General features: G+C 41.5%; 1 protein-coding gene across 1 annotated transcript in view; it reads left to right on the top strand.

Moving 5' to 3' along the window:
• The window catches only part of METTL2A (methyltransferase 2A, methylcytidine), a 506,716-nt gene that overhangs the window by 126,121 nt on the left and 356,948 nt on the right, over nt 1-23,647 (top strand). The gene's annotated exons all lie outside the window — the stretch shown is intronic.

Here is a 23,647-nt window from a genome sequence, read left to right as displayed (position 1 = left end):
TATTGTTTTGTAATGATGTTAGTCAACCAGCAGAACACTCTTTTAAGCATAAGAGCCTTTATAATCCGGTACTGCCAGCGCATATAGAATGTTTTATAAAGGCCTGTGAAAGAGACATTTATGAGAGATTGTATGATAAAAAAAACTGTTCATATTTTAATTTAGACCCGAGTGAAAGAGAAGCACTGCGGTCTCTGCAGAATAACATGGCATTAGTTATTAGACCTACACACAAGGGTGGGGGCATTGTTCTCATGAATAAAAATGACTATGATAAAGCTGTGTATGAGTTACTGGAAGACATTGATACTTATGTTCCAAGAATCACTTTTCAGGGATATTTTGAGACAGGTTTATGATGCTCTTTATGATCTTTTGATGCGTCGGCAGATAGATAATAATCTCTATCATTATTTTCAGATAAACATCCACTTGTTCCATGTATTAAAGGGCTACCCAAAGTACATAAGTGCTTACACCCACCACCTATGAGACCTATAGTTGCGGGTGGTGGGTGGGTGACTGAAACTATGTCTATATATAGAACAGAAATTGGGACCCCTAGTTAAGAGAATACCAACCATTTTAAAGGACACTAATCAGTTCTTAAATGATTTAGATGATTACAGGAAGGAATGCATCTCACATGAATGTATAATGGTTACGTTGGACGTAAAAAGTTTATTCAGCTGTATACCAAATGAATATGACTTGGATGCCATTAGAGAGGTTTTAAATAGTATGCATTTGATGGCGAGTAATGAAGTGATATTAATTTGTACGTTATTAGATCTAGTTCTCTCCAATAATGTGTTTACATTTGATAACAACATGTATTTACAGTAATGGGGTGTCACTATGGGCACCCCATGTGCGAATTCTTATGCAAATTTGGTTGTATATCATTGGGAGAACATGCATCTATTTAATAGTATTTATTGTCCACATATTAAGTTGTACAGACAGTTTGTGGACAATATTTTTTGTCATGGGATGGTGAACCCTCCTGTTTACTTGATTTTATAACTTATTTATAGAGTCCACGACAGATTTCTTTACGTTTATGATGACATCATCACTGCAGAAAATTGAATTTCTAGATGTGACTGTATATAGGCTTGAAACTGGGATGATTCTGACTGGTCTATTTCATAAACCTTGTTGGAGAAATGATTTGTTGGATTTTAGTAGCATGCACCCCAGGTTTATGTTCCCAAATGTAGTAAAAGGACAATATCATAGGATGGAGGAGGTTTTGTAAGAAGGAAACCGATCTAAATGCCGAAATTGATACCTTAGAACAGCTGTTTGCAGACAGGGGCTATAATAAGACAGTACTTGAGAGATCGAAGAGTATTGTTTTTAATGATAAAAAGCTAACTGAGGCCGGTTTTGGAAATTCACCATTTCAATCTAGGGGTCTTAAGCAACACAAAGAAAGGAAGGTTTGTTTTACCACCAAATATGCAAATGATAATGAGATTGTCTGATATCATCAGGCATAACTGGCATGTTTTAACTGTAGATGCAGCCACAGCCAACATAGTAGGAAATGCACCGAGTTTTACATCTAAGAATAATTGGAACTTGAAACAATTATTGTGCAAGGATAAAATTCAACGTGCCAAGCAAAATCGAGGCCTGAGACCTAGTACCTTTCCATGTAAATGATGCAATATGTGCAGAGTTATAACTGTGATCCAGGTATATAACCATCCTGCATTGGACTTTGAATTTTGCCCCAGGTTCCATGCCACTTGTGATACGAGTAACTTAGTATATTTAGCCAACTGTAATTATGAATGTTTCTATGTTGGCAAGACCTCTAGAAGGTTAAAAGATAGAATATACAACCACTTATATGACATTCAAAATAATAACCTACAGAATGCCCTAGTTAAACATATTACTGAGTATACTACACATAGTTTTAGCTTTAGGACATTGCAGTTGATATATGAGAATCCAAGAGGGGGGTAATAGAGACAATTACCTAGAGTGTGTTGAGCTTAAATGGATATTTAGGCTACAAGCACATATATACCCAGAACTAAACAGCTATGTGAGCATCAGGCGTGAATTAGAGACACGGTCCTTTTAAGTAAAGTATCAATTGTATAATTATATAATTATTGTTCAATGAGTCACGTAATGAGTTTTATTGTATTAATTGGTTTTAATGTGATATATTATTTAAACTGAGTGCTTTTTCTGTGCGTTACGATCTCATGATGCGTGGTTACTCCACGTGAAAGCGCTTATCTACTTGTTTTATCATTTGGAATAAACCGCCTTTTATAGTCTTGGTGGTCCTACCTTGCTTATTTTTCTTTTATCCTTGGTTGTCTTCTGGGACTGGACCTTTGGGCAGCAGTGACTACCTTTTGTTTTTGTATTTTTTATTCTAGAATTGTTATGGATATCTTCCAATATAGCTGTATTGTCGCCAGGAGGGATGTAAAGAACAGCAATACATATTTGTTTATAATTGTTAAATTTCAGGAAAGTAATAAGATGTTGTGCTGAATTGAATTTTGGTATTGGTGTGTTGTAAGAGGAAATGTGGTGGTAGTTGGAAATATTAAAACCATAGCACCACCTTTCCTTTTTTATATGGTCATTACAGATAATAATATAGCTGGAATGTACAATTGTGGAGTCATTATACTGTGTTTAAGCCAGGTTTCAATTACAGTGAGAATATCTGGTGTATTTTGGCTAATCCATGTATGTAGTTCAGCAATTTTATTTCTTATGCTTTTAACATTTATGGCAACTAAAGTTAGATTACCATATCTGGGGGTTGACCGTTGTAGTATGAGGTAGAGAATCATTTTGATGTACATTGTGATAGGCGGAGCAAAGAACAGGGTGAATAACTCCTCCTTGAAGGATTATAGTATACTGGAGAATTATTGATACTTGTTTTTTGGAGAGTATTTTCCATTTAATTTTATTTTGTTTGAGTTGAAATGGAGTTGATCAGTCTACATTTGGAGTAAAGTTGAGGGGTGTATTTAAATAGGTTTGGTGTGATGTGTGGAGTGTGTATGAAGGAAGTTTGAATAGGTGGTTGGGACAGAGTTGAACAGAGCTGGAGTTATGGCAGGATGTGTTAATTTTGTAATTCAGCTAAGTTTTTGATGAAATCTTTACTTGCACTTGAGGGTTCCCTTTTGCTGTGTTATTATATTAAGAGGATTATTTCATCCATCTTGTGGCAGAAGGTGTTTGCCTGGTCTTTCTGACTTGAGAAGCACTCCAGAAGAACTGTAGTCATTTGCTGGCTAGAGCACTCTGGCATTAGATTTCAGTTTCTTTTCTGTAGCTGTAAATTAGGTGCATTTGCGTGGAGTCGCTCACTGCACTGTGGCAGTTGGCTGTGCTCTGTACAGATGCAAAAGCTTGGACATTAAAGTTTATGTATATAACTAATATTAGGATTGTAACATGTAACTTAGTGAGGCATTGTAGAAATAAGCTTAGAGCAGCAAGCTTGTGCATTTAACAGCAGTGATACCATATCTTAGGAGACCTCTATATAACCCAGTCCTCAAACCATAATAGCCACCCTAATACAGGTCCAGAAAATGGGTCTGTGTTTAGCCATCAAATTAATATTACATTGAACAGTTGAACATCGAAGTTTACTTTTACCAAACAGGCAAATCTTTGAAAAGAAATGCATCGAATGTCCATAGCTGGCAAATATAAATGAACTGCAACCTACAACTTACTGGTAATGTAGCTGTAACAGAACCTGCCGTTTGCCCAATTTAGTGTGCCCTCGGAGTTTGTATATAGAATTAGCAGAGGTTGTGGGGGCACAGCCCTCTATAACAGAAGGATTTGGTGAACACCAGACAATACTTATGTGGGGGACTTCACCCCCCACTAATTGTATATGCTATCTCCGAGGTCGCAGGAAATTGGGGAAAGGGCAGGTTCTGTTATAGCTATGTTACCAGTAAGTAAGTAGTAGGTCACAGTTAGTTTATGTTGGCCAGCTTTAGCCATTCGATGAATTTCTTTTCAGAAATTTGCCTGTTTGGTAAAAGCATAGTTCAGTGTGTAACGTTCCATGTTCAGCCATTTAATGTAATATTAATTTGATGATTGAATGTAGACCCACAGAAAACATGGATATGCAATTTCCAAATGTCTCCATAGTTAGCTTGGCAGGTATGGGCATCCTGAGTCAAAGTAGAAATTGTGTCATGTTCATAAACAATATTTTAATCCTTAAAGAAACTAACACAGTATGAGAGCGATGTACACACACCATTTCATTTGAGGCAAAAATCTTGCTTGAAAAAGAGGTTGTCAAGAACACACAAAATACTTCCACCGCACACAGTTCCTGCCATGCACTTAGACCATCTTATTCTTATGCTGAGGCAGTAAAAAGCAATCTTCCCAAACCACAGAGACCTCCTAAGCCTATAAACAGCAACACCTATCCTCCACAATCTCTAAAGCACATACCAAAAGTAGCACCAAACACCACACGTACACCTGCACACAGTGTAACCCCAAGGATGAAGCCCATGAGGCACCTGTCTGCCTGGGCTTCTAGATTCTGGGCAAAACTTTATCTGCCCCTTGCACTCTTTTTTAAGCAATGCCGAATTGACAAAACTACCATCTTAACAAATAAAAGCCAAAGGAACCTAAAGATGGTAGTGCTGAAGCTATGAGCCTTAACAAGCTCTGTTTAGAATAGACATCTGTGCCGTTACTAAGACATGGTTTAAAGTCGCAAAAAATACTCTGGCAGTGCAAGGCTTCACTGCCTTCCACACATTTAGACCATCAGCCGCATAGACAGGGACTAAAGGTCAAGGTGTCTCAAGCTACATTAGCGGCAAGTATACCACTAAGTTGGTTAAACAGGATGATGCCCTGGAGTTCATCCATGTGCAAATCACCATAGATAGTCCCCTAACATATCCTAGCAAGCTGTAGGTCACCGTCTGTGCCCCAAGAATCCCATAACTCATACCTAGACCTGGAAGCACTCATCATCCAACCAAATACCCTATTCATGGGAGGCTTCAACTACTCGTCTACAAATTGGGAAGTATATGTTGCCTCCGACTTGCAGGCACAACATAAACTGGACTTCATTAATACAAAAATAGTCTTGACCAGATAGTGCACACTCCGTCTAGAGGTTCAAACGTATTGGACCTACTACTCACCAATATGAGACATCTCTGCACCCCCCCCCCCCCCATGTCACATCCTCACTGGTAAAGTCGGATCACCAGGCTGTCTCTTTTGAAATAAAAATCAACATGGAAACCACAGTAAAACCTGTAACAGTTGGGAACTAATTCTAAAGCAGACTATATCATATTAAGTAGAAGTTTGTCAAAATGTAATGCCCCTCTGAACCCGAAGGTCACAGTAACCTATGTGAAATTGTTCACAGAAACTCTGTGCAACCATGTAAATGGCTGCATATAGGCTGCTGTAACTACCAAAAGTAAGCACAAAACAAACTAAAGACAAACTCTCACAATGACAAGAGCTCACTAATTAAACTGAGCAGTAAACTAGGAGGAATAATTCAATGCAAAAAGGCCAGTTATGAGGTCAAGACAGCCTCTCAGGCTAAAGACCACCATGAAGCCTTCTACAGCTGTGTCTGAAACCTTAAAGGTAACGCACAGCAGTGTGCTGAGTTGGTGTTAAATAGTATTACCTTCACCGAGCTGAGTGACATGGCGAATCTGCTGATTGACAAATTCAGCTATAACTTCATCCCCTCACTCTCCCCCTACTTTCCCCCATGACAACCCTACTAGCATAATCCCCCCCAACTGTTAGAAGAGAGCAGGTCATTGTGCCACTCATTAAGGCCAAAAACACAGCCTGAATGTGCCAGACAGTATCCCAGGTTGCCTCGTAAATAGCTTGAAACATGACCTAACAGGACCGCTTGAGTCACTTTTCAACTACCATCTCAAAGCAGGCTACATACCACATAAATGAAGGACTGCAGTGGTTATCCCTCTTCACGAGGGTGGATCATCAGCTGACATTGGAACCTACAGCTCTATTAGTCTGACTAGTCTAATATGCAAAGCCATGGAATTAATTGTCATGGAAATGATCAGTAAAGACATTGGCAACTTGCAGACACTGGACCCATCCTAGTTTGGTTTTGTCAAAAGAAGGTCATGCCTACTTAACCTGGCAGAGGATCACCAAGTCCATGCTTGAAGGGAAAACTGTACATAACTCCTACCTAGACCTGGCTTATGTGTTCGATACAGTACCCCACTCTATTGTTGTTGACTAATTCACCAAGCTTAGGAGGCCCTCTGCTATGAATAAACAATAGTATACATTTAAAATATTTTAAGTAGACTGTTTCTGTCCACTAGAACAGTACCTTACCGTACTGTGGTGGTTTCACTTTCAAAAAAACTTTCATCCCGCCCTGAAAAAGTTTGGTGCAGTCACCAGTTCATTGATGCCATCAAGGCAAATGAATACAAGTAGTTTTCTGGCCAGTTCCCTCCCCAAACTGACATCACCACACCCGTCCTAAAACCCACCCATCCTGTGATGTCACAGCTCTTTGTTCCTTCCTCTACCCATACAGAAAGTAAAGGCTAGAACAAGGAAACAGTACACGAGTCAAGTCTCCTGCTGTGAGTAGTCAGTCACAGCAGGTAACGGCTCAAATTATGCTTAGCACTTTGACAGCTAGGGAAGTATAGTGTGAAGGGGGATGGGAGATGAGTCGAAGTAGTACAATTCAGACTTCACAAAAGACTGCAGTTTAGCCATTCTAAAAAGAAGCAGCAGTAAAAAAAACACTTTGAAAGTCTGTTCTGTGGCATTTGCACTGTTTGTGTTTTAAGTAGTCCTTGAACGGCATGAAATGTTACTTAAAACTGACTGAAAGACAGCAGTGTATGCATGTAAAATTAATGCAGTGGCAGGAGCTTTAGGAAGAAAGAGGCCTGCTTGATGTATTTTTTTTACAGACAAGCAATTGCATTTTGCGATACATCGACTCAGATTAAACCATCGGGATCACTTAAAGATGCTAGACCCCATGTGATCAGACTCAAAAATTACATATCAAAATATTTAAAAACCTGTAAATAGTCTCAGAATGGTGTTAAAATGTAGGAAACACCAAACCATGATAAAATGAATGAAGATTAACATCAGATCATTTATTCCATACTGATGGGCTCGGAACCAATCCTCTGTTCCGACTCGGCCACTGTACCAAGCTTGCATCAGTCAAAAAAATCTCTCATGCTAAGATTACCCATAGTGCCTCTCTCCCCATTACCCCAGATCTCATTTGCCGAATACTGACTAGGACATGTCAAGCCTTTCTCTCTCAGCTAAGTGGTTTTTGCTTGTTGCTGTAACTTTTTGTTCTTCAATCTTTGTCATTTGTACTATATTACCTCTCTACTCCCTTTCTGGTAAAGTGCCTCATCTCTCTCTTTATATATTTAAAATAAATGTGTGTTGTGTGTTTTGATTGCTATATCGTTATATTCCTTGGTAGGTTTTTGTTGTTGATATTACGGGTTTTGCAGGTGTAGTGGCCTTGTTTTTTTGTGTAGTTATGGCGGACAAGAAAGGGACCACTGAGTTCATAGCTTGCGACCAGTGTGCCCATAAAATGCCGAATTTGGATGCACATTCCTCCTGTGTATATTGCTTGAATGTGTCTCATCTGACTGTTCAGCCATCTTGTGATATTTGTGCGGGCTTTAGTACTCATACACTCAGAGAGATGCAACAAACTCATTCTTAAAGGGCTACGGAAATCTCCTTTCTCAGAGGCTCTTTCTGCATCGGAGGGTTCACCCCCTCCTAGAAAAGATCATAAGAAGAGGATCCATTCAGTTCTCTCTTCTCTTAAAGATCCAGAATGTAAGTCTTTAGAACCTAGACCTAAAGTACCAAAGTTGTCTTCAGTCCCCTTGGCTCCAGAGCTCAAAACCCCTTCCTCAGTGCCGACTGTGGAACCGACCCTGATTATGGCTGCTAAACTGCCACCTCCTACATCGGCACCGGGACGCGAGTCCCCTACTTCGGTGCCGACTACTGAACCAAAGTCTGATAAGACCTTTTCGGTGCCAACTACCACGGCTCCGATTACCACAGTACCAACCATGACTACATCTGTCCAGATTCTCCCTTCGACCCAAACAGTAGTCTCCAATTCCGGTCACTTCACCCCTCCCCACTGCATTTTCAACCTTTGTGTCGAAGGGAGTGCGCATTCCACAGACCAGATACTCCCCATCGACGGATCCATTTTCAGGACAGACATATAGCCTCTTTTTGGAATGCCCAGACTCCCCATTGGGGATATCCACCAGATCCCCCAGGAACCTATCAGAACTGGACGTGGTCAGACTTGTGGATCAACTCTTTATGACTAGGGGGTTAACTTCCCTTAGTAAACCCTCTATCCCATTTGGAGCAGAGGAGTTCTCTCCATAGACTTCATCTTATACTCCTTCGATCTCTCTGGGTCCGAAGCTCTCGGCTCCGATGCCTTTTCCCAGTTTTAGCTGTCACAGTTTCACTGGCATCATCGTTGGTGGCACCGATGATCTCCCTATGGACGTCGACTCCTTCGGGGCCAAGCTGTCCTCTTGGTCGTGATTGGCCCGTCGGCATCAAGGGTCCTAGCCCAGCGCCGATTTTTTTTTTTCTACTGCACCATGTGCTATGGTCCTGATGACTGCGACGGCTGTGAGTCCCCTCGAGGTGCCTCTTCTGGCAGCAGGTCTGTTGGAGCGGGATGTGACCCCAGTTCCGAGGTTGCCCCTCTCAGTTCTAGGCTCCCATCCCTCTTCAGGCAGACCTGCCTTTCAGGCAATGGAAAGGGCACTGGCCCCACAGGCATCGGAACACCATATGTACATTCCTCCTAGGCCTCCATTGACACAGTCTGCCACTTCAGGACACTGGGTATGGGAGCCACAAGATACCCTTGAACATGGTACCCTCTCTCCCGAGTCCTCTTCGGAAGCCCCCGGCTGAGGAGGTTCCAAGGAAGAGAACGTGCAAGAGGAACCACGTAGACTCCCCGGAAGAGTCTCTCATGGAAAACACGGACTATGATGAAGGGGACGGGTCCCCAAAATCTCCTCCTGAAGATGTCTTTTTTGGAGACATCCTTGAAATTGTGAAACTGCGAGGAGATTGGAAGGCCTCAAACCCATCCCCCAAGGATTCCATGTTCTTGCAGGCCTTCTGTGCCCAGCCCTCTACCTCCTGGATGATCCCGCCTGCCAACGAGCTTGTCCGGCTCATCGTGCAGCACACCTGTAAAAAGCCCAACTCCATTGAGCCCATCCCCTGAAGACCAGTTAAGTTCTTATGTCCCCCCAAAGATAGCCCTCATTGGTCTAAAAGATTGCCTGTGGACGCTATGGTGGTGGTAGCGGTGGCAACAAAGAAAGAGCTTGCTGAGGAGAGCCACACTGTTCATCCCCCAAACAAGGAGTCCCGGGCATTGGACAGACTAGAGAAGTGGACGTTCGCCTCTTCGACCTTTACCATTCGGTCATTGAATTATCTGGCACATTTCACTAGGCTCCAGAAAGATCTCATCACGGAGCTCTCTGGAACACTAGCAGGAGCTGTATCTGACAAGGTCCCGGATAAGGTGGCCTCATAGCTCGCAACCCTAGAATCCATCTCTAACTCATCCATGAGGTTGGTCTCCCATGCAACCGAAGGCGCTGCAAGATTGGCGGCTACTGTCATTGTCATGACACGTCATGCCTGGATGCGCCACTGCAACTTTGTGGCCCCTTTCAAGGCTTTCTTCCTCGACGCTCTAGTCAAGTCTTCCTCCCCTTTCGGATCCAAAGTAAAAGACACACTAAGCAGGTGTGAGCATGACTGTAAGACCCTGTCTGCCGTAGGTGTCCATTTTTCCAATACCCAGTGATACTTCTCTAGGAATCAGAGGAGCGGGAAAGTGTAGTACAAGAAGTCCCAGGGTCCTTTCCATGATGCACGTGGTGAGCATACCCCACAGGGCAGAGGGGGTAACTCATCCAGAAGACATCGCTTTTGGGGCAGGGGGGTGCGCGCAATCAGGGTTCCAGAGATTCTTTCTCTGGCCAGCCCTACCAGTGCTCCTGAAGAGCGGCCTGATTGCTTTCCTCTGGAAGCAGTCGGGGGACGTTTCTTGGTGCACCAACATGCCTGGAAAAATATCACCTCAGACTCTTGGGTGCAGCAGATTATTACCATCCCGTTCAATCTTCACCCCAATTCTCCAAAACATATTCTCGACTTTGCACCCAGTTAAAGGGAATCTCTAGCTCAAGAGGTTCTAAAGCGGTTTAAAAAAAAAGTCATCCTAATAGTCCCACTAGCACAGATAGGATCTGGGTTCTACTCCAGGTTATTTTTAGTGCCAAAAAAGACAGGGGACTGGAGATCCATTTTGGAGCTCAGTATCTTAAACAAGTTTGTCAGGCAGACAAAGTTCCAGATGGTCACGGTTCAGTCTATCCATCCTTTCCTGGAAAAAGATGATTGGATGTGATCTGTAGATCTTCAGGATGTGTATTACCACATAAAGATGGACAAGCGATCCAGAAGATTCCTCCGCTTCCACCTGGGATCCAATCATTACCAGTTTTGTGCACTGCTCTTTGGCCTCTCTACAGCCCCCAGAGTGTTTACCAAATGCATGGCAGTGGTAGCAGCTCACCTGAGACTGCAGGGATTCCGGGTGTTTCCATATTTGGATGATTGGCTCCTCACCACTCCCACCAAACATCTACTGATAATGGCACAACAGTACACTCTACTACAGGCACAGCGTTTAGGGATTTCCATAAATATGGAGAAGAGTCAGCTGACCCTGGTCCAGTCCTTGGAATTCATAGGGGCAATGCTGAACACACTATCTTGCATGGCCTCCCTTCCTCATCACAGATTGGAAAGACTTGCTTCTCAGATCTGAGCGATACTCACCCAAGACAAGGTGCTCTCTCAGGCAGTCCTTGGGGTCAATCGATTCAGCACTAACAATTGTCCCGCTAGCAAGACTACAGACGAGAATACCTCCGTGACTCCTATTAACACAATGGTCAATGTTAACTCACCCATTATCTTTCCAAATTCGTTTAATGGATCTATGTAAGACGGACTTACTTTGGTGGATGCAACCAGACATATCTCTATGGAGCAGACCCTTTTCGCCCCCACAGCCCAAGGCCACAGTGACCACGGATGCTTCCCTGACCGGATGGGGGGGGGCATTTTCAGAGACAGAGGCCAATTTGCACATCAGTGTCCTGGAGCTAAGAGCGGTGCTTCTAACGTTGCAAGCATTTCACCACGCCCTTCTGTCAGGGACTGTTGCTATCCAGACAGACAACATGTCAGTAGTCTGGTACATCAACTAGCAAGGGGGGACTAAATCCTATCTTCTGTGCCAGGAAGCCATGAGAATTTGGCAATGGGCAATAGCTTCCAAGTGCTTTCTAATAGCAATGCACATTCCCAGAGATCCCATCGTGATTGCAGACAAATTGAGCAAGTGCATTCTCCTACCTCACGAGTGGTCTCTCAGTCCTGCTGTGGCGTCGATGATTTTCGATTGCTGGGTCCAGCCTTGCTGAAACTTGTTTGCCTCACCATAAATCACAAGTGCAGAAGCTACTTTGCCCTAATCCCCCTCAGGGAGGAACCGCGTTGGGACGTGCTCACACACAATTGGCCCATGGGACTGCTCTACATTTTTCCTCCAATACCTTTGATCCCACATTTCTTGAAGAAAGCAATTCGGTTGAGAAGCAAAGTAATCATTGCCCCTTATTGGCCTCGGCAAGTTTGGTTCCCCTTCCTATGGTCTCATCTAGTATGCAAACCATGGATTTTGAATCCAACTCTGGAATTACTGTTACACCCTCAAGGGATGATCTACCCAAACCTCTCCAGAGTTGGTTTGATTCCTCCACTTCTAATAATTGCCAGACAGAAGAACGTTTCCTCACCTGTCCACAACATTCTTCTGTCCTCTCATAAGCCTTTCACCAGAAAATTGTTTCGTCATAAATGGAAGAGATTTATTTTATGGGCTTGTGATAATATCGATCACTTCCTGATGTACTTCATTATCTCTCCGGCCTATTACAATCTGGAGTAGCAGCTTCTGTGATTCGGGATCGCCTGGCATTTTCCAATTTTCACGATGGATTTGGGGACACCTTCTTGATTTCTCATCGCCTCTGTAAAACTTTTCTGAAAGGGGTTTCTCACATCAACCCCCCCCCCCCCTCATTAGAGAACCCATTGAACCTTGGAATTTCACCCTTGTGTTGCAGGTGCTAACCAAGGCTCCATTTGAACCTGCAGCCAATTGTGTCATGAAGTCTCTTTTTCTGGTGGCTATCACTTCAGCACGTAGGATATCTGAACTTCAGGCCTTGTGTGTCAAATGTCCCTCAATTTTTCACAAGGACAGAGTATCGCTTCGGACTAATCCTTCCTTCCTGCCCAAAGTAATTTCAGGTTAACCATGAACCAGACTATCGACTTACCAGTGTTCTTCATTGAACGGCATGAAATGTTATTTTAAACCGAAAGACAGCAGTGTATGCATGTAAAATCAATGCAGTGGCAGGAGCTTTAGGAAGAGAGAGGCCTGTGTGCTGTAATTTTTTACAGACACTGCATCTTGGGATATGTAGAGGCAGACTAAACAATCAGGATCACGTAAAGATGCTAGAACCCATGTGGTCAGACTCAGAAATTACATATAAAAATATTTAAAAACCTGTAAATCGTCCTAGAGTGGTAAAATGTAGGAAATGCTAAACCATGATGAAATTAATGTTTTTTGAGTCTGTGGGTGTGCTTCTTCTATAAGACCCAAGATGTCAGGATTAGTGAGACCACCTCCAGCAAGAGATTGGTCACCAGCGGAGTGCCTCAAGGCTCTTTGCTGGGCCCACTCCTGTTTGTCATCCATTGTTTTGGATGGTCAAGGCTAATGACAAGAGCCTCTGGCTCACCAAGTTTGCAGATGACTGCAAATTAAGAGCCATCATAGATTCCATCAATGGCATTAACATCCTGCAAGAGGGCCTAACGCAGACAAATGACTGGTGGAAAAACTATGGATTAAAACTCAATGTGAAGTGCATTATAGTGCCTTTTGGGAAGTAGTCAGTCCAGGTTAATGACTCCATTGATAAGACATCCCCAAGAGTTGACACTATAGTTAGGGATCTAGGAACATATGTAGACAGCAATCTGGCTTTGATTTTCTTACAACCTTGGCTACGTGTTGGTCATTTATAAGTAAGGGCATGGCACCCAGAAACAAGGAAGTTATAGTGCCACTTTACCCATCCTTATCAGACCCATCATTGAGTACATTGACCCTGTGGCATGTACCTAATCAGGCTTTTGCAACAGCTGGAATGTCCACAGAGGTTCCTCACCTTCAGAATCCAGGATATTAATACATTGTTCATTACAGATCGCCATAAAGCCCTTTCTCTATACTCACTCTCCTACAGGTTAATGAGAGGAGATCTATGCCTGGCATATAAGCAGTCTTCATATCCAGCCCCAATGGACGTTTTGCACATCTGCAAAACAAATAGCACTAGAAACACTAGATCCAATTATTTAAACTTTGCTTGTAATATAAGTAGAACATTCTGGCAAGACAGATAGGTGTCTCAAAGGATCCCCACTCTCTGGAACAGGCTTCCCATCCTTGTGAAGCAGACTGCATTCCTAACCCTATTCAAACTTGACCTTGATCATTAGATGGGAATTTGCAAATTCGCCCCCAATTTGGTCACAATTTCTCCATTAAGGAATGTTTGCAGTCTGTCTCTGTCTAACATACCCCCCCGAAACCTTTAGCAATCTCCTGACATACCCCTCCAGATAGACACCCATGTTACATGCGGACACAGTTGGGTTTGGTTGTATATGCTAGGCTTTTAAGATCCTGGTGATTGTTAGGTTCATGAATGTTTACTAGGCTATCGTGTTTGTACAGGCAGATAATGCATACTGCTGCTGCTACTTTACTTCTTAAATGATCACAGTAATTTTAGTTAAGCACAGGTAGTAAAACTAATCTTTACTTAACTAAAAATGTGCTTTAATAGTCCAAGAACAGAAGAGGCACAACACGACCAATTGAAAATAAATAAAAATCTTTAATACTGCAGCAAGTAAGCGCTTTCACATTTCAAGAACGCTTCAGTAGACTTAAACAACTGCCATAAAATCAAACCATTTAAATACGATTCAAAAACACAATCAACCAATCAGAAATGTGAATCAATTAGTATTGTACTAATTATTCATTAAAAAGCACTTTTAAATGCATCCCTATAAAATTAATACAACACACATAAATATGTCATATAAAATACATTTTAAAATAACTTGCATCACACTTGTATCTTCTATATTGGATTAAAACTTAATGTACATATGAACGTGCTGCCAAAAAAGGCTCAAGTGTCACAAGTTCATTCAAACCATGCCCTTTGTGTCCTTGTAACCTTAAAATCCATTTATTTTCCTTTTCTTCAGTATAATTTCTGATGTTACCTAGCCTGTTAGATTTCCTTATTAATTCTAACACTGTGAAACTAAATTTGTGTGATGTACCTTGTTGTAGAATATGATTAGCTAGGGCAATGGATTCGTTTTCTTTGTGTATTGCATATACATGCTCTCTAATACGTTCTCTCAGACTTCTATTTGTCATGCCCACATAAAAGCATGAACAAGTCCGACACACAGCAATGTATATGATATCCCTAGACTTACAATCTGCATAGAAATTCATATGATAGGTCTTTCCAGTGTCTGGATGTGTGAAGTTGTTATTACCAGATATAAAAGTACATTGGTTACAACTCCTGCATGGAAAAGTTCCTATTCTCGTAGAATTAATAGGTCTAGAACCCTCACTCTCATAACATAACAACCTTTTAAGTGACTTCATATTTTTATATGCAAAACTGGGTCTATCACCCACTATCTCTGTTATCCTATCATCTATTGTTAAAATATTCCAATTCCTCCTGATTACTTCTTTTATTTACGTGTCTAAATTACAATAGGGAATGGTCAATCTCATATAACTTTGCATATATTTATTGTTATTTCTCAAACCTTGGTCTCTTTTTTTTGTCTGTACAAATAAGGTTTCCCTCTACTGTCTCTATTTGATTCAACAGATACTAGAGCTTCTTTCACCTCAAGTGTATCATAACCTCTTGTTTTAAAATTTTCCATTAACACTTGTTGTGTCTTGTTAAATGTTTCCTCATACGTAGTAAGTCTGGAAACTCTCATACTCTGTCCTGTGACTATATTAGAAAAAACATGCTTGGGGGTGCATACTAGTGCGGTGTAAGATATTTTTTTCCAGCATGACTTCCTATACATCTCTGAATGCACATCACCTTCACTTTTCCATATTTGTACATCCAAAAACTCCATGTTAGATTTGGAGCTTTTGCATTCAAAACTTAAAAATGTCGTTGTTCCATTTATATAATGGACAATCTAATTGAGTTCTCTTTCAGTACCTGCCCAAACCAAAAAGACATCATCTACAAAACGTTTATAGTATTTTATATTCCTATAAAAATGTTCATTTCTTAATATGTATGTGTTCTCCCAATAAGCCAACACTAAGTTGGCATAGGAATTTGCGCAAGGGGTGCCCATGGCTACCCCTTTCATTTGTAGATAATAACTGTACAAAACGCATTATTATTTAATATTAAGTCTAAAAGTGCTAAAATCCTAAAAATAAAATTCCTAGGTACATCTTTCTCAGTCAAAAACAACCTTAAATACTCCATTCCAATTCCATTAGGAATAGATGTAAATAGAGACCACATCTAGGGTTACCAATAACTCTTTTCCCATATCATTTCTAGTCTCTAAGGTAGCTAAATAATCACCATAGCTTTCAAGAAAATCTTTTGTGTCTCTTAGTATTGTATTCATATCATTTACAATGGGTCTCAATTGTTGTTCAACATAAATAGAGGCTGGTTCTAATATCCAACCCCTACCTGAGACTATGGGTCTCATGGGGGGGTTAACCAAAGCTTTATGTATTTTCGGTAACCCCCTGAATATGGGTATAGTGGGTTGTTCTACTAATAAAAACTTATATAAATCCCCATCAATTGTACCACAAAACAGCATGTCATATAATTCAGCATGTACATTCCTTATCAATTCATTCAGAGTCAAAGCATTCAAAGCACCATAAGTTTCAGCATCACTTAACATCGAATTTATACTTTTGTCATATATTAGTGCATATAGTATAACAATTGCACCCCCTTTATCCGCTTGTCTGATAACTATTTCTGAGTTATTCTGTAATTCCTTTATACTCAGAAACTCTTCGTAACTTAAGTTATAAAACTGTGGTTTATTGCCACTTTTATATAACTCAAACAAATCTCTTTCACATGCCTTCTCAAAGGCATCTAAAATAGGATGACTTATGGGCATAAAGGTAGATGGTTTTACAAAAGCATTCCTTTTTCCTTCTGCAGTATTACCAAACATTAAACTAAGACCAATTCATCTTATAAACATTTTTAAATCAACTACAACGTCTGTCACATCAGCAGTCTTTGATGGAATAAAAGACAGGCCACGATTTAACAATGACCTTTCTTGTTTAGTTAATATATAGTTAGAAATATTTATTATTAAGTCTTCATTGTAGATTTCAGTACCTTTTTCTGAAATTCATACTTCTCCTCGGTCATCTTCCGCTTCCTTGTCGCACCTTGTGGAGACCAACTCATTTGCGATGGCTTCCGTATAGGTAGCGGAAAAGAAAAATAACTTTTTCCAGCAGGTAAGTTGACTTCAGAACCAGTCAACTTGCTCCTAGCTCCTAAATCCTTAAATACATAACCACTAATACTTGGCGCTTTGGCTGTGGCAGATATTGTAGCATTCGTACGAACTGGAACGCCATTGCCAGCTTCCACATGTGTATCAGCATCTTCCTGCACCACTCTACGTTCCGACGTCATGGTCGTGGGTGTGTCTTCAGTTCCCAGACTTATAGAGTTCGTGTTTAAAGCGACAGTAACTATATTGTCGTTCCTCTGGCTAGAAGCGACAAAATCTATATTGTCGTTCCTTTGGCTAAAAGCAGTCTTGGTAACTTTAGCATAACTGGTTGGTACTGTTCTTGTTATCGATTTTCGGCCAAGAAAACACCTGGCCTTTTTGAAAATTGATTAAGCCTCTCTCTAATTTTTTCTTTTTGTCAAGTAACAATTTATTGTCTAATAAAGCAATCCTGGAGGAAACATCAGCAGATAGCCGTTCTTTTTCAGCTATACTTACTAATTTCATTAGTTCATTTTCTATAGACACTACTTCTTGTCTATAGGATGATTCAATTTGCTTGTACTGCTCATTCAACAGTCTAATGTAGGCAAAGCTTGTCTCCAGGTTCAGCTTTTGCCATTTAGTGAGTAAATCAGGGTATACAATGCCAAAGGTGGGCATTTTAAATATTCTTAGTCCTCTAGGTATTACCTTGAAGGACAGACACGCCTCCATATGTTGTCGCTGCCATTGGATACCCCTCAATTTCTGTAAAATATTTTCCAGCTTGCGAGTTTGCTGGATAATCTCAATACTCTTGCACGTATCGATAACACTGGAATCAGCACATGTTAATTCATTTTCAGTATATTTCAGCAAGGGATTCTCCAACATCTCCATAACTCCTTGAAAAGTACTGACAAAACCATTGGTACCTTTTAAATCAAACTAACTTCTTGTATCTGCCATGTCTTAGAGCCACAAAGACAAACAAGTCAATGTATAAACCAACAAAGTAGCACTGAGTAAAGAGCCTTCCACCGATATACAAAATCCAATAGTCCAAGAACAGAAGAGGCTAGTCCAAGAACAGAAGAGGCTGAACACGACCAATTGAAAATAAAAAAAAAAACTTTAATACTGCAGCAAGTAAGCGCTTTCACGTTTCAGGAACGCTTCATCAGACTTAAACAACTGCCATAAAATCAAACCATTTAAATACTATTCAAAAACACAATCAACCAATCAGAAATGTGAATCAATTAGTATTGTACTAATTATTCATTAAAAAGCACTTTTGAATGCATCCCTATAAAATTAATACAACACATATAAATGTGTCATATAAAATACATTTTAAAATAACTTACATCACACTTGTATCTTCTATATTGGATTAAAACTTAATGTACATATGAACGTGCTGCCAAAAAAGGCTCAAGTGTCACAAGTTCATTCAAACCATGCCCTTTGTGTCCTTGTAACCTTAAAATCCATTTATTTTCCTTTTCAGTATAATTTCTGATGTTACCTAGCCTGTTAGATTTCCTTATTAATTCTAACACTGTGAAACTAAATTTGTGTGATGTACCTTGTTGTAGAATATGATTAGCTAGGGCATTGGATTCATTTTCTTTGTGTATTGCATATACATGCTCTCTAATACGTTCTCTCAGACTTCTATTTGTCATGCCCACATAAAAGCATGAACAAGTCCAACACACAGCAATGTATATGATATCCCTAGACTTACAATCAGCATAGAAATTCATATGATAGGTCTTTCCAGTGTCTGGAAGAAAAAAAATCTAACCTTGTTTCTTGCCTTTTCTGTAACTAGTCTAGTCCAGATAAAGATTTGCTGTATCCAGGACTGTTTGCAAGCTTTTGAGCCCCACCCCAAGCCTTTCTGTGTTGGAGGGAAGCCTTCTAGCTTGTCAGTGGGAGTGGTAAGCACTAGCTAGCCTATCTACCACAAGAGGAGTGGTTTCTGGCCTAGAAATTGTAGTTTATTGGCCATTTGGGCAGTTTTTCCATCTCTTTCAATGTTGTGGTTTAAAAGCCTGTGTTTGTGCTTGTTTCCTGCCTTTCCTGTAACTAGTATAGTCCAGATACAGATTTGCTGTATCCAGGACTGTTTGTAAGCTTTTGAGTAGTGCCAAAGTCTGCTCTTCAGTTTTTCCCTTAGATCTGCTAGTTCTCTCCTCTCCTGCACTTTTACTAACTTATCAGTCTAGCATTTTACAAGACTTCTTGTAGCACACAAAAGTGCTACCTGCACTAAATGTTCTACAAGGAAGCCGCTCCAGTCCTTATTATTAATACCCACCCCTCCAGGCATGTCTAAAGGTCAGTTCCCTGTGCTCTCTCCTATTAACTTGGTGAGCTTGGGCATCCTGAGGAAATGTAGCAACTGCCTCATGTACACTGACAACCCTCTCCTCTTACCTCTCAACACTCCGACTTGCGAGAGATGCACTTATATATCCAAACTGGAAGCCACACACTCTCCAGCCAAGACCAGAATAGCTGGTCAAGAGGAAAAGGTCAAACCTTGCACCACATCACATGGAACACAAAGCCCTCCAGAACACACACCAGCACTGCCTTCACATAAAAACACAAACCACACAACCACCTTCACAGTGGCTCTCCATAAAAATCTACCTAAACAGCAGAGACATCCAAGGCAGAAACACACTCGACCACCGCAACACAACACTAATCACGAGACACGTAACTCTCCTAAACAGTGTGCCACTCAACCAAAACCCCTAAGGCAAAACAGCATGCCAACACACTAGTCATAGGTGATTCGATAGTGAGGCAGACTGATGTCCCACTCACTAGGTTGAATAAGGAGAAAGTAACCGTTAGCTGCCTGTCAGGTGCCAGGATCCGCCACATAACGCACGCACTCAAGTCCCTCAACAACAGGTACAAATATGAGTCTGTCATTGTACATGTGGGTGTGAATGACCTGAGGTGTACCTCCCTGGACTACATGAAAAGAGACATGGAGGACCTCTCTGATTATGTAGCCCAAGTGGATATGACCCTAGCCCTGAGCAGCATCCTACCATCACCCAGAAAGATGCCACAGTACAAGCAGAAAATTATTGATTTCAACAATTGGCTAAATTTCTGGTGTCATTCTAAGGGGATCCAGTATCTGCCTGGGATGACATTGACTGACCTCGATGCTTTGCCAGAGATGGCCTGCATCTGTCTCCCTTGGTCTTCCGGATGCTGGCCAAGGCTCTTTCCACCCCTTTAGTGCATTTTTTTAGGCAGTGTTCCAAAGACCAAATTATCAACGTAATAGCTGCAAACAAATGCAATCTGAGGGACATGCTGCTCAACGCTAGAAGTCTAAATCTCAAAATGAACTCGCTCGAAGCAATCCTTAAAATGGAGAACATCGACATTTGTGCTGTAACAGAGACCTAGTTCAAAGAAACAGAAAGCACCCCTGCACTACCAGGCTATAACTCATTCCACACCTTTCGGCCCCAGAACTTGGACTGAAGCTGCAAAGGCATTGGTGTTTCCATATTCATAAAGGATGCTTACATCTCCAGACTGGTAGCCCACCATAACGCATCAGAGATACTTCAGGTGCAGCTAACACTGGGTAAGAGAGCGATTCAGGTCATAGCCTTGCTGTACGTCCCCAACCATGTCAAAGACTCGTACTCCATGTTTCTAAGCACCCTGGAGAATATTAGGGTCCAACCTAACACTCTCATACTGGGCGACTTCATCTACCTCCATTAACTGGGAAACCTCATGTACCAATACACTTACCCAGCATTTCCTGGAAATCATTAATTCCAATGCCCTGGACCAGCTCGTTCTTACCCCCACTAGAGGTAGCAACATCCTTGACCTGGTCATTACTAACATCAGCGGCCATTGCTCTACACCAATAGACAACTCCTCCTTGGTTAGATCCGACCACAAACTAATGGCTGCCAAATCGTACACCAATGCACTGTACGAACACGTACACAAATGCATCGATCTCGCCATACCCAATAGAACTAAGATGATCTCCTCCAAAAAAGGAAACCAATCTGGTGGTCCCCTGCCATAAACAAGCTCTACAACAGGAAGAGGAAACTGGCGCGGAATAAGGTGAAGTCCCAAGACTGGAAAAATTCCCTTATCAGCCCCAACAAAAAGGTGCGATCCCTCATCAAATCCTCTAAAGCTAGCTATGAAAACAGAATTGCAGCAGATAGTAAAGACAACCACAAGGTCTTCTATAGTTACATAAAGAATCTCCATGGCAATACCCAGATTTGCTCTGAGCTACTGCACAATGGTACCTCCTAAACCGAGCCAACAGATATTGCCAATATAATGGCCAATACATTCAGTGCCAACTTTACCCCCCCAAGACGAATCACAATACCAGTAGATTGCCAGGCACCCAGTATTACTGCTGCACAGGTTAAAACAGCACTGTCCAAGGCTAAGAATACAGCTTCTATGAGACCTGACAATATCCCTGGCTGTGTTCTGCATGAACTACAGAGTGAACTGGCACCTCACCTGTGCGCCCTGTTCAATCAGTCTCACCTCAGGCTTTGTCCCTGCCAAGTGGTGCACTGCTATAGTCATCCCTGTCCACAAAGGAGTGACTACAGACCGTGGGAACTGGGAACTATCACCCCATTAGCCTGACGAGTCTGATATGCAAAGCTATGTAATGCATTATCGTGGACCTAATAAAGAAAGATGTATGGAATCTCCAAACTCTGGATCCCACACAGTTTGATTTTGTGAAGGGTAGATTATGCCTGCTCAACCTGGTCAATTTCTTTGAGTCCGTCACCAGAGCTGTGGATGAAGGCAAGGTGGTTCATATAGCCTACCTTGATCTGGCCAATGCCTTTGATACAATTCCCCATGCAGGAATCATAGAAAACCTCACTAAGCTAGGCATCAACCCTTATATCACTAGGTGGGTTGCAAACTGGCTCACAGAACCCACAGTGTGAAAGTAGCTGATTACAAGTCAGACTGCCAACCAGTCACAAATGGAGTCCCACAGGGTTCAGTCCTGGGTTCTCTCCTGTTTGGTATCTACTTCTCTGAAGTCCAGGCCAATGCGAAGGGACTCTGGCTGACAAAGTTCACAGAAGATAGCAAGTTGGGAGCTATTATTAACTCACCAGATGATGTTGACATCCTACAGAAAGGCCTCCCCGAGACCGACGACTGTTGTCAGAACCATGCCTTGAGCTCAATGCCAAAAAATGCGCTGTCATCACCTTTGGGAAGAACCAATTCCCATGAATTACCACTTTGATGGTAGTCCACTGAACACAGAAGGCTTTATAAAAGATCTCTGAACACAGGTTGACAGCAACCTCTGTTTTGACCACTACATTGCTACTGTGGTCAGAAAGTCTTTCTATGTGGCACATCTCATTATTAAGGGTTTTGCATCCAGGAAGAAAGAGCTCCTTGTCTGCATCAAGGAAGAAAGAGGTCCTCTAGTCTTCCCTCATTAGGCCAGTTGTCAAGTACAATGCCCCATTTGGCATGTACCGCACTAGACACCTGCAACAAATAGAGAGGCTGCAAAAGTACCTCACAAAGAGGATCCTAGGCCTTAAACACTTGTCCTATCTGGACAGACTTAAAACACTCCAAATATTCTGTGTCTCATACCCCCTACTTAGAGGCGATCTCTGCTTGACTTACAAAGCCATGTCTGACCCAGCTCTGTTAGAAATGCTACATCTAAAGAAATCCCAGTCCCTTCGAACCACATGCTCCAGAGACCTCAACCTCATTACCACAATCAACAGAACATGTTGGAGGGACATGTTCATAACCCAGGGACTGCGCATGCTATGGAATAGACTTCCCATGCATGTCAAACAGAGCACCTCACTGTTCCTCTTCAAGAGAAATCTTGACGAGTGAATGGGAAATAGAAAATTCACCCCGAGGATCATTCCAGTGGCTCTACTCGACAGAGGCACTAGGAACTAAGGTCAGGTGGCACGATGCCAGGGTAATCCTATGGGCTAGGCTTGTAAAGGCTCCAGGGCCATTAGCCTAGTACACACCTATGAACCTGTGTATAATGTATGTATGTATATAATAATAATATATACACACACATACATTGTCTGTGTGTGTGTGTGTGTGTGTGTGTGTGTGTGTGTGTGTGTGTATATATAAAGGTTCCATTCAGAAGATCGACTCGAAACGTCAAACTTCATATGGTCAAGATCATATGACAGACTTTCTGAAATGAAGCTTTTGAATGGAGATCACAGTACAGAGATCGGTGAATTTACCCTTTCCCCACCTGTAGTGCAATCTTGAAGTTAATATATAGAATATGCAGGGGGTGTGGGTGGCGCAGGAGGGCTTGCTATCCTTCAAAACCATATATTTTTCTTTTCCATTGTTCAACTTTTCAGAAAGCAGATTGTATGATCTCAGCCATATGAAGATTGACTTTCTACTGAGTTTACCTTCCGAATAAAATCCATATTTGTGTATGAAAAATATGTGTAGCCACACAAGTATGTCTAAGGCCTGTGTGCCAAGTCGCTAGAGCTGTTTTATGTCAGTGTGCTGTTTTATTAAAGATTTTGGATCACCGGCTGAGTGTTGCTTTTATAAAAATACTTTTACATGTCTTTTCTGTAGAGAAAAGTATTGCCTAAACCATGAGTTTCTGATCTTCATATTCTGTACTCTGTTTTAGCATATTGTGTTGTATTGGTTCGAGAAATATGTA

This window comes from Protopterus annectens, chromosome 13.part0 (genome assembly GCF_019279795.1).
Source record: "Protopterus annectens isolate FY-2018-M chromosome 13.part0, PAN1.0, whole genome shotgun sequence".
NCBI classification, from domain to species: Eukaryota; Metazoa; Chordata; order Ceratodontiformes; family Protopteridae; genus Protopterus; species Protopterus annectens.
Note: the sequence above shows the minus strand (reverse complement) of the source record. Positions and strands in the feature narration are given on the sequence as shown.